General features: G+C 38.6%; 1 protein-coding gene across 1 annotated transcript in view; it reads left to right on the top strand.

The window, feature by feature from the left end:
• The first annotated feature begins 13,250 nt into the window (after positions 1–13,250).
• lpar2b (lysophosphatidic acid receptor 2b) overlaps positions 13,251–15,575 on the top strand; it is a 41,408-nt gene continuing 39,083 nt past the window's right edge. Inside the window, exon 1 of the mRNA XM_041785168.1 lies at positions 13,251–13,607. The gene's annotated coding sequence lies outside the window, so the exon portion shown is untranslated. The remainder of the gene's footprint in view (positions 13,608–15,575) is intronic.

Genomic DNA, 15,575 nt, shown 5'->3' with positions numbered 1-15,575 from the left:
ACAGATTTGTAAAGCAGTCCAACTGGAATGTCAGATGGTAAAAATGTAGTTCAGACCTAAAAGTTAAGTCCTTAAAAACACACTTTAAAGTTTAAGTTATGAGGGTTAACAAAGAAAAGAACTTCAGCTGATTCAAGCCTGTTGGTCCTGCTTAAAAATAGACTTATTTGTGGTTATATATCAGCTGAAATTTTCATATCTGCTGGTACCAGTAATGAACTTTTTATGCAAATATCTGATACTGATGTCAAGCCTAGATATTCTAGTATTAACACAGTCAAAAGTTCGGGTTAAGGCCATGGATGGTGAGTAGAGACATTAACACTGTTGCTGTTTGTTGCTATGAGGGGAATACACAGGATGTATCTGAGCTGTGCTCACACAAACACTTCGTTGTTGTTCCTGGATATGCTGTTAAACAATACACAAAATTGCCGGTTGTTAAAACAGATCTACGATCTGAATGACACTGATGTGTTCTGGTGGAGTTGAGGGGAACTCCACGTTTGGATGATTCTTTGTGGATTCGTCACTAAGAGTTGCCCTGATCACATTTCATGGATCAAGTACTTTTCCAGAGCTGCACTTTATATGGCTTTTTCCACATAAATGAATCAATAGCTGTGAAATAAATCCAATTTTCAGCTATTTTATGTTTACATTACTGCACATTGTCTGGGCTACACCAAAAATCCATGTTGTCTCTTAAGTCTAACAGGCATGACTTCAGGAAAGGCTGCTTCTACTCAGATACTTTTCTTGGGAAGTGTGATGTCAGAAAAATGTGTGCATGTCAGTGATGGGGGGATGAAGGAGATTTAAAAACACAGATGCCAGCAGCTTGTTCTGCTCATGCACGGTTTCCCCTCCTCGTGTACATAGACTAAGAGCTGCTGCAGCTTTCCTGTTAATGGCATTAAGAGCGGTCGGGGGTGGAAATCAGTGATGAAGGCAATCATTGGGACATCAAGGCTCCCTCCGAAAAAAATTAAGGCCAGATGACAGTAAACAGCTCCACATGGGATTTATGCACACGCAAACACTTAGAGCCACAATCCAGACTCAAACGCGTTGCACAAGACCCCACATGGTTCTGACAAACACCAAACTGCTGCACGCTTGCTGACACACTCTGCTGCTCACACGCAACTCTCCCTCATGTTCTGGATCTGTGTTTTATGGTGCACATGGCGGCCTGTGGGAGGGGATCTGGCTGTTGTGAGGATGTTGGCTGAGTTTTCCCGCTCAGTGTCTGCAGTTTAACCGCACTCTGGTGAAAACGTTCACGCCCTCCTCACTAAATCACTGCAGCTCTTCCTCCGTTGTGTTAGGATGCACGCAGCATTTCCTTTTCCTTCTTTCTCTGCTTCCTCTTCCTTTTGTCTGCTTTCAAAATGCAGCACACTTATTAGAGCATAGCCTGTTGGCCGTGCATTGTTGTTTTATTACTACTTGGTGACCCACTGATTGCAGAAACAGCACCAGGATATGCAATTTACTGTTTGTGTTGAGGAAATACCAAAAAGGATAGCAGGAGGGGTCAGGAACCTATGAGTGAAAAAACTTGTCATTGAAGATTTGTCTTTAATGCCAATATACAACCTTAATTCCAAAAAAGTTGGGACACAGTGTAAAATGTAGGTAAAAACCCAAATCACAAACACATATTCTATTCACAATAGAACATAAATAACACATCAGATGTTGAAACAAAGATGCTGGAGTTTTGGTTGAGGAATGTTGTCCCATTCTTGCCAATTAAAAATGTTTTCTATTGGTGAAAGGTCTGCACTGCATGCAGGCCACTTCAGCACCCATCTTCTATTGTGAAATCCTGCTGTTGTGACAGATCTGGTTTGTGGTTTAGCAATGTCTTACGGGAATCCACAACTGAGTGCGAGTTCACAGGTTGACAGGGGGCGGGTCAAAGAGTGCCTGTCATTCTACAACAGAAGTGGTCTAAGTGATTGTAGTGGTCTTTTGCTTGTAAAAAAAAAAAAAAGGAAAATAAGAAACATTTGTTGATTGGATTATGGATGGCAAAAATGGCAAAAAATAGGTAGAAAGTGGCAATAGTTGGTTAAAAGTGGCAAAATTGGTTAAAAGTGGTGCAAATGGTTTAAAGTGGCAAAAATTGGTGTAAAAATAGTGAAATGCAGTTAAAATTGGCAACAATAGGCATGAAAAGTGGAAAAAATGCATTAACAGGCAAAAACAGGCAGAAAAAGTTGTTGAAGGTGTTGAAAAAGTGGAAAAAATGGGTATCAAGAGGTGGTAAGGGGCAAAAATGGGTAAACAGGGCAGAAAGCAAGCAGAAAAGTAGTGCAAGGGGTTTTAAGAATGTCAAAATGGCTTAAAAGTGACTAAATTGGCAGAAATTGCATTGAATGGGAAAGTAGCAAAAATGTGTTAAAAGAGTCAAAATAGGTCAAAAGTGGCATAAACAGGCAGGAAAAGTTGTACAAAGTGTTTTGAAAAAGGGTTAAAGTGGTAAAAATGGTTGAAAAATATACTGAAATGCATTTTAATGGGTCAAAAGAAGATAAAATGGGTAAAAAGTGTGCAAAATTGATGAAAAATTGCCAAATAAAGTGCCGAACATGCAGAAATAAGAGGGTAAAAGCAGTTGAAAAGTGGCAAGTTGGCAAGTTTATTATTTTATTTAGCCACTTGCCAAGTGGTACAAAGAGAAATTTTAACATCAGAACCCAATTAAAGCTCGAGACAACTCCAAAAATAGGGTAACTGTAATTCAGGATACTAGCCCCAATGTTACTGATCCAACACACATACATTGAAACTGTCAATACATCACAACAGGACCCATTCTCTTGGTTTGTCAGGGGCCCAGCCACTTCTGTGGGTAGACTTGCTCCAGTGTTGAGAAATGAAGGCAAAGTGCAGAAAAAATAAAGAGACCTCAGTTAGAGCCCACATTAAAATGCTCACTTTTGCAGTAAAAATAAACAATTTAACAGCTTGGAACACAATCTTTTCTGTAGGGATGGGGAGAGTTTTCTAAAAGCCATGCATTTTGTTTTAACATTCAATATTTCACAAGTCGTGAGAACAACAATGACCTGTGACTTTGGAAGCTCAAAGCTGCAGCTCCTTGTGCTCTGTCATGCTGACTAAATGATCATTTTGATTATATTCAGGCCAGAGTTCTGCATATAAGGATGTGTTGGATGCATATTTACTAGATGGCTGAAGGCCTCTCTAAAATCTACATCTCTGTCTGATCTCCATCAAAAATGAAGAGAATGAAGATGGCATTTAAAATATGGCAACCAAAAATAGAGGGTCTTCATAACGCATGAAAAGGAAACAATGATGTGAATCTAAATGTAACAGAGTGGTTGGTGTGGTATACAGAAATATCTGCCTCAAGTATAGACTGGAGGTCCCTTGGGTAAAGATGGTCGACACCCTCAAAAGTGGCCAAGAATACCGGAGCTAACAGAAGAAGGCAGTGGAAGTGACCTCATCATCAGTTTTAGAAGTAACAAGAGAAGGACAATATGAACTGGCTCTCCTTCGGATAGAACTTAAGGTATGCATGTAGTAACATAAATTAAATAAAACAAAATGTACACATTAGTTTTAGGAAGTAAAAGGGGATAAAAAGTGGTAAATCTTGTAAATGATGATGCAAAGATAAGGAGCAAATGCCCTCCTACTGGTAGACGTCAGGGTACATGTCGTTAGCGTCGGGTCAGGGTCTTAAACTAGACGATGATGTAAAAATTCTGACATGTTAGTCTTGTAGAATCGTGGTCTTAGGCGTCTTGGACGCGTTGTTAAGTATGTCATACTACAATGTCGTTTGTCATTCCCGACACTCTAAATCAGGCTGGAGTTTTGACGAGGAGCTGTCCGTTGCAGTCAGGCTTAAATCTGGCTGATTTCATGTAGTCTCAGCCGGCCTTTAGTTGCTGTTTTTCTGATTGTTGAACCTCTGCCCATCTTTATTTCTAAGAGACTCTGCCTCTCTAAATGCTCCTTTTATACCCAGTTATGTGACTGAACTGTTGTCAGTTATCCTAATTAGTTGCAAAATGCTCAAGCTGTTTTTTTATTAGTACCACTTACTTTTCCAGCCTTTTGTTTCCACGTCCCTACTTTTTGTTGCTGCCATCAAATTCAAAATAAGCTAATATTTTTCATATCAGTTTCAACATCTGATATGTTATGTTCTACTGTAAATAAAATATGGGTTTATGAGATTTGCAAATCCTTGCATTCTATTTTTATTTACACTTTTTAAAGTGTCACAACTTTTTTGGGTTTGCTGTTGTAAGTGTAGCACCCCAAATACTCTGCACTAACCATTGTCTTTTTGGTCTTTACATTTTCAGCTGAATGCTGACATTAAAAACTGCTGCTGTCTGGCACACTTCCTGTTGAGCAGAAGTGAAAATGTATGAAATGGAGCATAACCACAAACACAACCACTGACTGCTGCACTTTCAGTTTAAATGATTCTTTTGTTTCACAGTTTAAAGTTTTGCAATTAGTTTTTACTGCATCTTCAGTTTAAAGCATATGGACACAATTATTTGGTTCACACGTGTCAGCTCTGAATGGATCATACTGATGGATAGGTAAACAAATCCTGCTCCCCTGCCACTGTTTAATGTTAACTCTCATAAAGAAAACTGACATCAGATGTGATTCACGGTGCAATAAGAGAACATTTCAAACATTGTAATTTAATAGCATTTGTCTTTGGCCTGCTGCTAACCCAGGTCTGGAAGGTATTACATCCTAAAATGAAGGAAGCGTTTGGACATGTACACTGAAAAAACAGGTGTGCAAGGCATGGAGGGCAATCAGCATCCTTGTCTCCATGGCAACAGCAGGCTCAGCTGTTGGTGACGCTGAGAGAACAAGAGATTGGAGAGGCCCGATACAGCAGACTGGAAACTCTGACCGCTGGAACACACCGAGACACGCAAACATGCATAGAAGGAAAGCAGATTGTTCATGTTGGACAAACACGCCTGTCACTTCTCTCACACGCTAACATCAACATGCTCCACCGTTGTGTAAACAGGAAAGTGTGTCCGCTTTTCCCTCACCCCGTCTCTTCACTCCTGCTCCATCTGTGTCATCTCCTGCCATCTTCCTGTCATTTCCTCCTTTATCTTCTGCCCTCTTTTCTACACTCATTTTGTGTTTGCTTTTTCAATGACCCTCTGAAGTACCATTAACTTTACTGCAGTGGGCTGAAGAATAAATAGCTCACCTGTATGGTTCATCCTGGTTATGACCAGAGACCGAGGCATCTTGTCTCTGACATACAGTCATAGCAAGTATCAACTTTGGCATTATATCATACATCAACAGAGAAGACAACAAAATTAATACAAACAACGGTAAACTCAAGCAAGACAAAATAAATGGTTCTTAATACACTTTAACTGCACCGACAAAATTTAAGAAACACAATAGGTAGAATAAATGAGTCAGTGAATGAATGAATAAATTAACAAATAAATGAAGCTGAACCTACTAATGTGGTTACGATACTATTTGATACATTACTATATTAACGATACGATACTTTACTAATGATACCACACAATACAATATGAATGATTTGAAATGAACAAAACAATATGATACTTTGTGAACAATACAACATTTCATGAATGATATGATACAATATGATTCATACGTCATGATACAAAACTATACAAACTATATGGCACTATACGATACAAACGTTACAATACAAATGATATAATATGATGCAAATGCTATGGTACTTTACCAATGGTACAGTCATGGAAGAAAGTATTGGCACCCCTGGAATCTTTTTAGAAAATACACCATTTCTCCCAGAAATTGTTGCAATGACAAATGTTTTTGGTATACACATTTATTTTATTTATGCACAGTGGAACAACAAAAAAAAGGCAGAAGAAAAAAAGCCAAAACTGACAAAATTATTGGCACCCTCAACTTAATATTTGGTTGCACACCCTTGGGAAAAAATAACTGAAACCAATCTCTTCCTATAACCATCAACAAGCTTCTTACACCTCTCAAGTGGAATTATGGACCACTCTTCTTTTGCAAACTGCTCCGGGTCTCTCAGATTTAAAGGGTGCCTTTTTGCAACAGTTATTTTGAGATCTTTCCATAGGTGTTCAATGGGATTTAGCTTTGGACTCATTGCTGGCCACTTCAGAACTCTCCAGAGCTTTGTCTCCAACCATTTCTTGGTGCTTTTTGATGTATGTTTGGGGTCATTGTCCTGCTGGAACACCCATGACCTCTGACACATATGTAATGTGGTGTCGCTGTTTCCCTGCAGGAGGCTATATAAGGGTGACGTAAACAGGGCTCTTCCTCTCCCTCTCCCTTTGCTGTGGGTCACTAAAGGAGGAAGTGCTGTGAGGAGCACATGCTTGACAAACATTTGCTGGCAGTAAGCAATCTATATAGTTTAATTGCAACTCTGGCCAAACAATTTAAAAGCTCATGTAAGACAACTCATTAAATTAAGTATATTTATTCTGTAGTATCCAGAAAACATAATGAGTGACGGACACTCTGCTGCAATGTCGTTGTGAAGCGTTACCACCGGTAGGCTGTTTCACATGTGATATGATTTATTAAATCAGTGTTGCACTCTCTGGTAAATGATTGCATAGGATGAGTTGTTTTAATGTAGCCATGGGTACTAACGGTAAACTTCATCTGTCGATTGCAGTAAATGTTTATCGGCTTTAATCAAATCAAAAGAAAGCTGTTGAATCATGCGGCTAGAGTTGTAATCTTGTTTTTTTTTTGTTTGTTTTTAGCTGGGTTCACCATAATACTAGTCAACGGCCAATTAAGTGCTTGGTGTATTAATTCAAGGTATGTTTCCAGTTGCTTTCTTTAAAAGAATCGTTATTTTTTCATACGTGTATATAGTATTTTGATGCATTGTTTATTTTCTTTTAGGACTGTGGTGTTATTTTCTGTTGCTGTTTCTTTTCCCACTCTACTAATATTAGTTCATTGTTGAACGGGCTACGTGCAATATTAATAAGCAAAGTGCAATCCTCAAGTCATAGTAAAATCCAGAAGTGTAGTTGCTCTGCCGGCACGATCCCTTTGTTTGCTGTTTGTTAATTGTAGTGATTTATCCAATTTTGCCGTGCAAGTCTGGTCTTATTTTGGGACAGTGTGAAGTATTAAAGAGCATCTACTATTAAGATCTAAGTTTTTTTTACTATTGCATCAAATGAGATTGTAGAAGCAATTTTGCACATTCCTGTGGTAGCTGTGCTTATTTTTATTGTTTGACTGCCTCTAATCATATTGGTCCAGTTGGACTTCCTTTTATACGTTATAACTGTAAATAAATGTAAACTTAATTTGAAGTTACCAGCCTCTCGTCCTCTTAACTGAGACACCTACCTTTGTATACATTGTCTGTGGTAAAAATCAACACTTACCTGTGAGTAGGCAGAACTAAGTACTACACATACTCAGATTTCTGACACTAGGCCCTACGTTACGGCCCAAAATCTTTTGATAGTCGGATTTCATGATTCCTTGCGCCACAGTCAAGGCACCCAGTGCCAGAGGCAGCAAAATAACCCCAAAACATCTTTGAACCTCCACCATGTTTGACTGTAGGTACTGTGTTCTTTTCTTTGTAGGCCTCATTCCGTTTTCTGTAAACAGTAGAGTGACGTTCTTTTCCAAAAAGCTCTACCTTAGTCTCATCCGTCCACAAAATGTTCTCCCAGAAGGATTGAGGCTTACTCAGGTACATTTTTGCAAACTCCAGTCTGGCTTTTTTTATGTCTCTTTGTCAACAGTGGGGTTCTCCTCAGTCTCCTGCCATAGCGCTTCATCTCATTCAGATGATGACGTATGGTCCAAGCTGACACTGAGTCTGCAGGACAGCCTGAATTTGTGTGGAAGATGACTAAGGATGTTTGTCCACCATTCCAACTATCCTGCGTTGCATTCTTTTATCAATTTTTCTTCTGCTTTTTTGTGTAGGTCCAATGCACATAAAGGAAACAAACATATGTATACCAAAAACATTTGTAATTGCAACAATTTCTGGGAAAAATGGTTATTTTCTGGAAAAATTCCAGGGGTCCCAATACTTTCATCCGTGACTGTATTACGCTATATGAACAATAAAGTACATTGCAGGACACGTTATAATGCAATACAATACCATACGGACAACATGACACCACAAAAATGATACATCACCACGTTAATGACACAATACAATACGATTGATGCTATGGGATACAAAAAGATACTATATGAATGTTATAACACTATACAATATAATAAGAATTATACCTTACAAACAGTATGGTATGATGCAAATGATACCTTTTAATATATTTTATGAAACTACAGGTACATCTCAAAAAAATTCAGAGAAATTCAAAAATGTCACTCATTTCAGAAAGTGAAACCCATAGATTATATAGACTCATTACACATAGAGTGAAATATTTCAAGCCTTTATTTGTTGAAATGTTGATGATTATGGCTTACAGATAATGAAAACCCAAAATCCAATGTCTCAGAAAATTAGAATATTACATAAGATCCTTTTGCATGAATTACTGCATCAATGCGGCGTGGCATGAAGGCGATCAGCCTGTGGCACTGCTCAGGTGTAATGGAAGCCCAGGTTGCTTTGATAGTGGCCTTCAGGTCATCTGCATTGTTTGGTCTGGTGTCTCTCATCTTCCTGTGATAGATTAAGTTAGGATCCTATAAAACAATATGGTACGATATGTGAAGTGACACCATATGATATGTTACAGTATGATACGGTACAATGCAGCGCTGTATAAAATGAAACATGTTACATTGTCTTGCCTTATGATGTGACATGATGCAGTGTGGTACAATGCATAACAATACGGTACAATACAGTACTATATGATATGATATGACACAACACATTACAGAATGGTAATGTTGGTGTGTCTAAAGCCACACTAAGACCAGCAACATTCTTTTACAAGTCCTCTTAAAAGCTGACTGGATCCAGACCTATGAAGTGAACATTATCCAGGGGGCGAGTGCTGACATTACAAATCCAATGTTTAACACTGTTAAATGTCATCCTGGGAGGGCTCATTTACTGGGCCTTTTGAGGGCCAAGCCATTTCTGTGGTAGGACTTGATGCATTATTATAAGATAGGACAGGACAGGAAAGGACAGGATAGGACAAGAGGATAGGACAGGAAAGGACAGGATAGGGTAGTACAGGATAGGACAGGACAGGACAGGACAGGATAGGGCAGGACAGGGCAGGATAGGATAGGATAGGACAGGACAGGACAGGACAGGACAGGACAGGATAGGATAGGATAGGATTGGATAGGATAGGACAGGAAAGGATAGGAAAGGGTAGGACAGGACAGGACACGACAGGACAGGATAGGATGAGCTACAAAAAGGTAGGTTAGGGTAGGTTAGGATAGGATGGGATGGGATGGCATAGGATAGGCTAGGATAGGACACGACAGGACACGACAGGACCACACAGGACAGGACAGGGTAGGTTGGGTTGGTTGGGATGGGATGGGATGGGATGGGATGGGACGGGACTGGATGGGACGGGACAGGACAGGACAGGACAGGTTTAGATAGTGGCGCTTTTTCAATCAGAGCTTCAGAGAGAGTTTGAAGTTTATGGACAAAGCCAGAAAAAGGCAGGATAGTGATCCTCCAGCAGAGCAACACTTGTCATATTTAGTAGGAAAATGTCGGTCAGTGTTGCTTTAAAGTCAGATTGTTGTTTCAGACATGTGTTTGATGTTAAAACATCCTCTCTGGACTCTGCCCTCTCACTGCTGATCTGTGCCGCCCACAGGCCTCGTGCCCCCATCTTCTGAATTAAAGATGAGCCTGACAGCCCATTGTTTCTGGTGCTGTTTCTGTGGCTGTCACTGTCCCTATTATAACGTACAAGAGGATGATTTGGTTGAGATAAGACAGAGGATATACCAACTCATCAAAAGTTTTAGATTTTAAAGTTGATTCTGCATTTTTTAGTGCAATTTATCATACTAACTGAGAATATATGCTTTCATGGAATACAAGGCAACAGCCTCTATTTTTTTGCATGGATTGCATACTTGGTTTACAATTGTAAACAACAAACATTTCCATGCTTTTTCACCGTTTTTCTCTTAACAAAATGTGATTGCATGTGAAGCATAAACCTGATATTACTTGTGCAATCAAACATCCATGTTTTATCCACTTTTCGGTTACAGAGGAACAATGTTATCAGCATAACAATGATCTGCAGACACACAACAACCTGCACAGATCTCTTTCATAAAATGAGAGCAAAATGAAGGGATTCAAAGCATGAAAACTGATTAGACATGCTTTGCACCGAAAGAAAAGCAGAAACGGCAGCTGCTGGAGAGGAGCTTTTAAAGCAGAGATTTATACAGTGTCAAGTGGTCCCTCACAGTGGAAAGAGACCCTAATGTAGAGTGGTTGATAAGAATGCTAAACCAACATTTTGAAGTACGGGCTCTGTTTTCCTTCTTTGGGGACTTTCTAGTCATTAGTTTAAAGCAGGAGCAGCAGATTAAAGTATTTAAGGCATTTCCCCTGTATTCAATAGAAGACAGTTGAAAGATGACAGACAGGAAACATGGAGGAGAGACACAAACACAAAGGTCCACAGCTGGAGTCGCTGCAGTCATTTTTATGTTGTGTGTTTAACCACAAGGCCGGTAGGACACAAAGGTCAGCGTGTAAATGTATAACCTTAACATGCTTTTATTTCTATTTTCATCTTTTATCAGTCCTTTGTTTCTGGCATGTATTCTTTCTTTTTAACTGAGACCCGACCTTCTGTTTGTACTGAATTTTTAGTTTCTCCCACTCATTTAGGATCAGGACCTGATAAGTAAACATAAGTCCTGTCTTTAAACAGGAAGTAGTTTTCCTCCAAATATGGTGTCTGCGTATGAGGACAACAGGCTTACAACATTCAGCTTCACTGATTATTGCTCCAAATAACAAAGCAAATTCCAATTAAAAAATGTTAAGCACATTTCCCCAAATTTACAAATTAATTCAAAGGAACCCCCCCCCCCCCCAAAAAAAAAACATCTGAAACATCCAAACAAATTCCCTAAAAATTCCATGAAATTTCTGAAAAATTTAGAAGGAAATTCACAACCCAAATTTCCAATTAAATTTCCCAAACTTTGAAATTGTCCTAAAATGAACAAAAAGTAAAACATTTGTAAGAACCCCAAGGAAAATTCTCCAAAAAAAATCTCCCAAACATCTAAACAAAGTCCCTAAAATTTCCAGGAAAATTCCAAAGGAAATGTCCTACCCAAATTTTCGTTCAAACTTTGAAAATTCCTTAAAAGGAAAAGGAATTCTGTAGGCATCCAAAGCAAAGCATCTCAGAAATTCTAATAGCAGAATTTATTCCAATTTTTAAGGAAACCAAAATGTGACAGTGTCTTCATATGTGCATGCAGGGTCTCAGGACGTTAATCTTCATAGATTCAAGCCTTTACAACTCTAAGATTTACTGGTAAGAATGTAATACTATGGGCATAATCATTAAAAGACTGAGTGAACTTTACACAGATGCATTCATGTTTAAATATTGTACAGACAGCTGCAGACCCCTATATGTATGCAGCTATATGCAGCTCACAAAGCAGCATCGACTGCAGTGAGCAGCTCATCATACCTACCGTTCGTTTCATATAATTTATGTAGTTATGAACAGAAGTCATGGAAGGATATGCATAATAAAGTTTTATCTTAATCCATCTTTCTTATGATAATGAGGTTACGCTCTTTATGGAGCAAAAAATGTATGCATGTACAGCAATCTGCGGAACTTTTAGGCACGTTTGGGTCAAAACTTGAGGCTAAAGTAAGGTGTTTAATGTCAAGTAAGCCCACCTGAGGGTGCAAGGGTTGACACAATCCTGGTAGTCCTCTGGATGTCCTTGCATATTACCAGGGACATGAGAAGGATGTATCTGCAAGCTCACAGGCAGGAGTTTCCGGATCTCAGATTCAGGAGTTTATGTATCCATGTGTGGCGCTGAGTGTTTGTATTCATGCGCTGCAGCAAGTTTTTGTATTTGTGTTGTGAACTTTTATTTTTGTGTTTTTCTCAAATGTCGTGTTTTTTTCTTTTTGCAAAGCGTTTTGAATTTGCATTCATGTGAGACCTCTCAGCCACCGTAAATTGTGGCTAAAGGTGTTGATTTATTCACAAAAATGCTGAAAATGTAATTTTTAGTACAATGCTTTAAATTATTTTTAAACTGCAGTGAGTGCATACATTCTCAAATTCTAAAGAGATTGGAATTTTTTAAATTAAGTTTGGCTTTAAGAATTTAATTTCCATCTTGTGACCCAATAGTTTATAGCTTATTTATTTTTGGATTTATCTATCATAACACTCACAAAAGCAACATACTTAGAACCACCTGAAAGATTCAGGATTTTCAACTAAACATTCAGGGCTTAAGCCCCTTAAGCCCCCCTTAACTCCGCCTATGGATTTATCAGAGGGACTACTAAAGGTCTACTGCCTAGTCAGCTGCACAGACCTGAACACAGCTACAGGATGCGGGCAATAATAAGTAAAAAAAAAAACAAAAAAAACAAAAAAAACGACATCCTGGCAGTGAGCTGCACCTATCTGGCTGGATCTGTTACTACTTTTGTAACTGTTTATTCTAAGAGCAGTTTAAATTATAGACTCAAGGCAACCAAAAAGGGCAGTATTTTGATGTGGTTGTACTATAGAAATGTTGGTAATATTTTAATGTCCCTATTCTGATATTTACTGGCACAATGAAACATTTGAGCTGGGTGGCTTCCCCACCTTCTTTTATTAAAATGAACCATTTAAAGCTCATGAGTTGGTATTTTCCATTATTTAATTCAAATTATGAATGAAAATGAATCAGAATGAATGAATGAATAATATTGCTGTACTTACCAACCACCACAGACTGGGAAACACTGCGCTGACCTCCAGCTAACCTTGGTCATAAATTATTTACCTCCCACCTTTGTCAAAATCCTCCAGAATAACCCCCCTCCGTGCTGTGTCAGTCATCCTCAGCTCCACTCTCATTGGCTGTAATCCTCCTCCTCAGCTAGGGGGGGCAGACGGGGGCGGTACGCCGCGCACAGGTTGGCAGAAGCAGCATACCAAAGATCTCCAACCCGCTCCTTTGTCACAGAGCAGCAGCAGCAGCACCAGCAGCAGTGGAGGAGCCGTGCCGCACCCTTTCTACCCGTGCTGGGATTACTGCGCGCAGGTAACAACCGCCCTAAAGTACCGGAAAAGCGCAGAAAGTACAAATACAGGTGACGGACACTTTTACCCAAAGTTTGGCTGTTTTGGAAGGGAGAGAAATGCCTGGAATGGAGCTGTGGTAGAAGCAGAAGAGACTCCGAAAATTGTTTTTAAATTAGTCGATTTTTTTAAAACTCGGAGATAAAAGTCCTCGTGGAGGTGGCTACAGGTACGGCACTACTTTGTTCCTTTACTCGACGAGGATCTGGATTTACTTGACGAACGAGTTCATATTCACACGGAAAGGTGAGTGAAACACTTCTCCCTCTTACATAATTTAATTGTTAGATGTATTGTAACTTTAAAAAGTGCGCAGTTTGAGAAAATGAGTGTGTTTGTGAGCTTTTGTTGTTCCTCCTCATGTTGATTAGCATGCTGCACTGTCTCCAAAGTCTGGAGCTCATTATAGCCTGAACATCCTCATCACTGTCAGTTAGATCATGCCCTTTCTGAGAAATGATGACATGCTGTAATGCAACAGATTTATGTCTCAGAAAAGGCGGTGTTAGACTTCGTTTAAGACAGTCTAAAAGTTATTATTCCTCCTCTCCTTGGATAAACCTTGCATTTGTCAGAATGAAAAAGTATAAACTGGCTGTCTGATTCCACACATAGCCTAGGAACAAGATAAGCTTTGCCGGTTAACATTTTATAGTAGCACAGGTGCTACCTGTACAGTTGAATGAAATCCTGTACAGCAGTGCTGTCATAAATCCAGTCATTATGGAGGATGTGCAGTTCATCTTCTGTTGACATTGTGTTGACTCACCTCTGTGGAGTTTTCTGAGGCTATAAATAGTGATGGTAATGTGCTTGACCACAATAAATTAGCATGTGTGGTTGAGTTTTTTTATACTACAGTCATGAGACGTTGTAAAACAATAAACTATGAGCAGCTATGCAGTGTTTTAAACTGTTTTTGCCCTTTTAATTGGCTCAATCATCAATTAAATGTTTAAATTCAAACCATTTTGAAGTTTATTAGAGCTTCAGTTTTTAGAATTCTGGGTAAAATAAGCCCAAAACGCCTTTCCATGAATACCTACATTAAAATGAAAGCTGTGTTTGAACCATTATGAGTAAAAGCACAAAGAAGGTGTCTCTAGAAAGGTAACACGCTGAGGTTTTTTCCCAAACTGTAACTCACTGTAGCTGCTACTGGTGTTGAGTAATACAGCAAAAAACACATTTATTTTTTATCTTGTGTGAATTCATTTAGTGAAACAGAGGCCTGTCGATGACTGAAGCTGAACAGTATTAGCTGTAAAACTCAACTCAACCAAACAGGGCTGGGAAATTAATTGCAAATTAGATTAAATTGCAATATGACTTGCTGCAATTTTCAAATCGCAGACAGTGCAATATTTTTTTTTTACCTGAAATGTGTCAAAAATACCATTTTCTGCTCCACAGATTATGCATACATTCAAGTGTCTTTTATTGGAATAGTTTACAAAAATCCTACTTTTGCTGTTTGTGTATGTGATTTTCTTAAACAATATTAGAATAAAATGAAAAAAAGTATCATTCCTTTCAGTATAGCAGTTGATATCAAATTTGCAATATGAGCCAGATCACATTTAGAATTCTTTAAGGTCTTTCATGCCCAGTTTAATTGATCTAATATTGTGCTGGTTATAATTTAGAATGACTTATTGCTTGTGTTTGCTGAACAATGCATAAGATTACGAACCTTAAAATAACCACATATTAAATCACACTTGCAATATTGGAGGAAAAATCACAATTAGATTATTTTCACAAATCATTTAGCCCTACAACCAAGGCATGAAGCCTTAGCTAGCTCAGGCTCAAAGTTGAAAGCAAAAGAACAGAAAAAGAGGATTTCATACCTTTTATTTGTGTGTGTTTTTTATATATATAAATGCATGCATCTTCTCGATGCCTGAAATCTTTACATACTGTAAGGCTGTCAAATTAGATTAAATTGCAGTATCGCCTGCTACAATTTACAAATCGCAGAATGTGCAATATTTCTTTAACTTGAAGTGTGTTTAATGCAAAATTTTGTTCACATTATGCAAACATTCAAATGTCATCTTTTCAGAATGGTATGAAAACATCCTCTTTTTCAGTTTTTATGCATGTTTTTCTTAATCAAACTGAAAACTAGGGCTGGGCAATTAATCTCAAATTAGATTAAAGTGCAATATGGCCTACTGCAATTTTTAAATCTCAGAAGTTGCAATATTT

This window comes from Cheilinus undulatus, linkage group 4, assembly GCF_018320785.1.
Source record: "Cheilinus undulatus linkage group 4, ASM1832078v1, whole genome shotgun sequence".
Classification (NCBI taxonomy): domain Eukaryota; kingdom Metazoa; phylum Chordata; class Actinopteri; order Labriformes; family Labridae; genus Cheilinus; species Cheilinus undulatus.
Note: the sequence above shows the minus strand (reverse complement) of the source record. Positions and strands in the feature narration are given on the sequence as shown.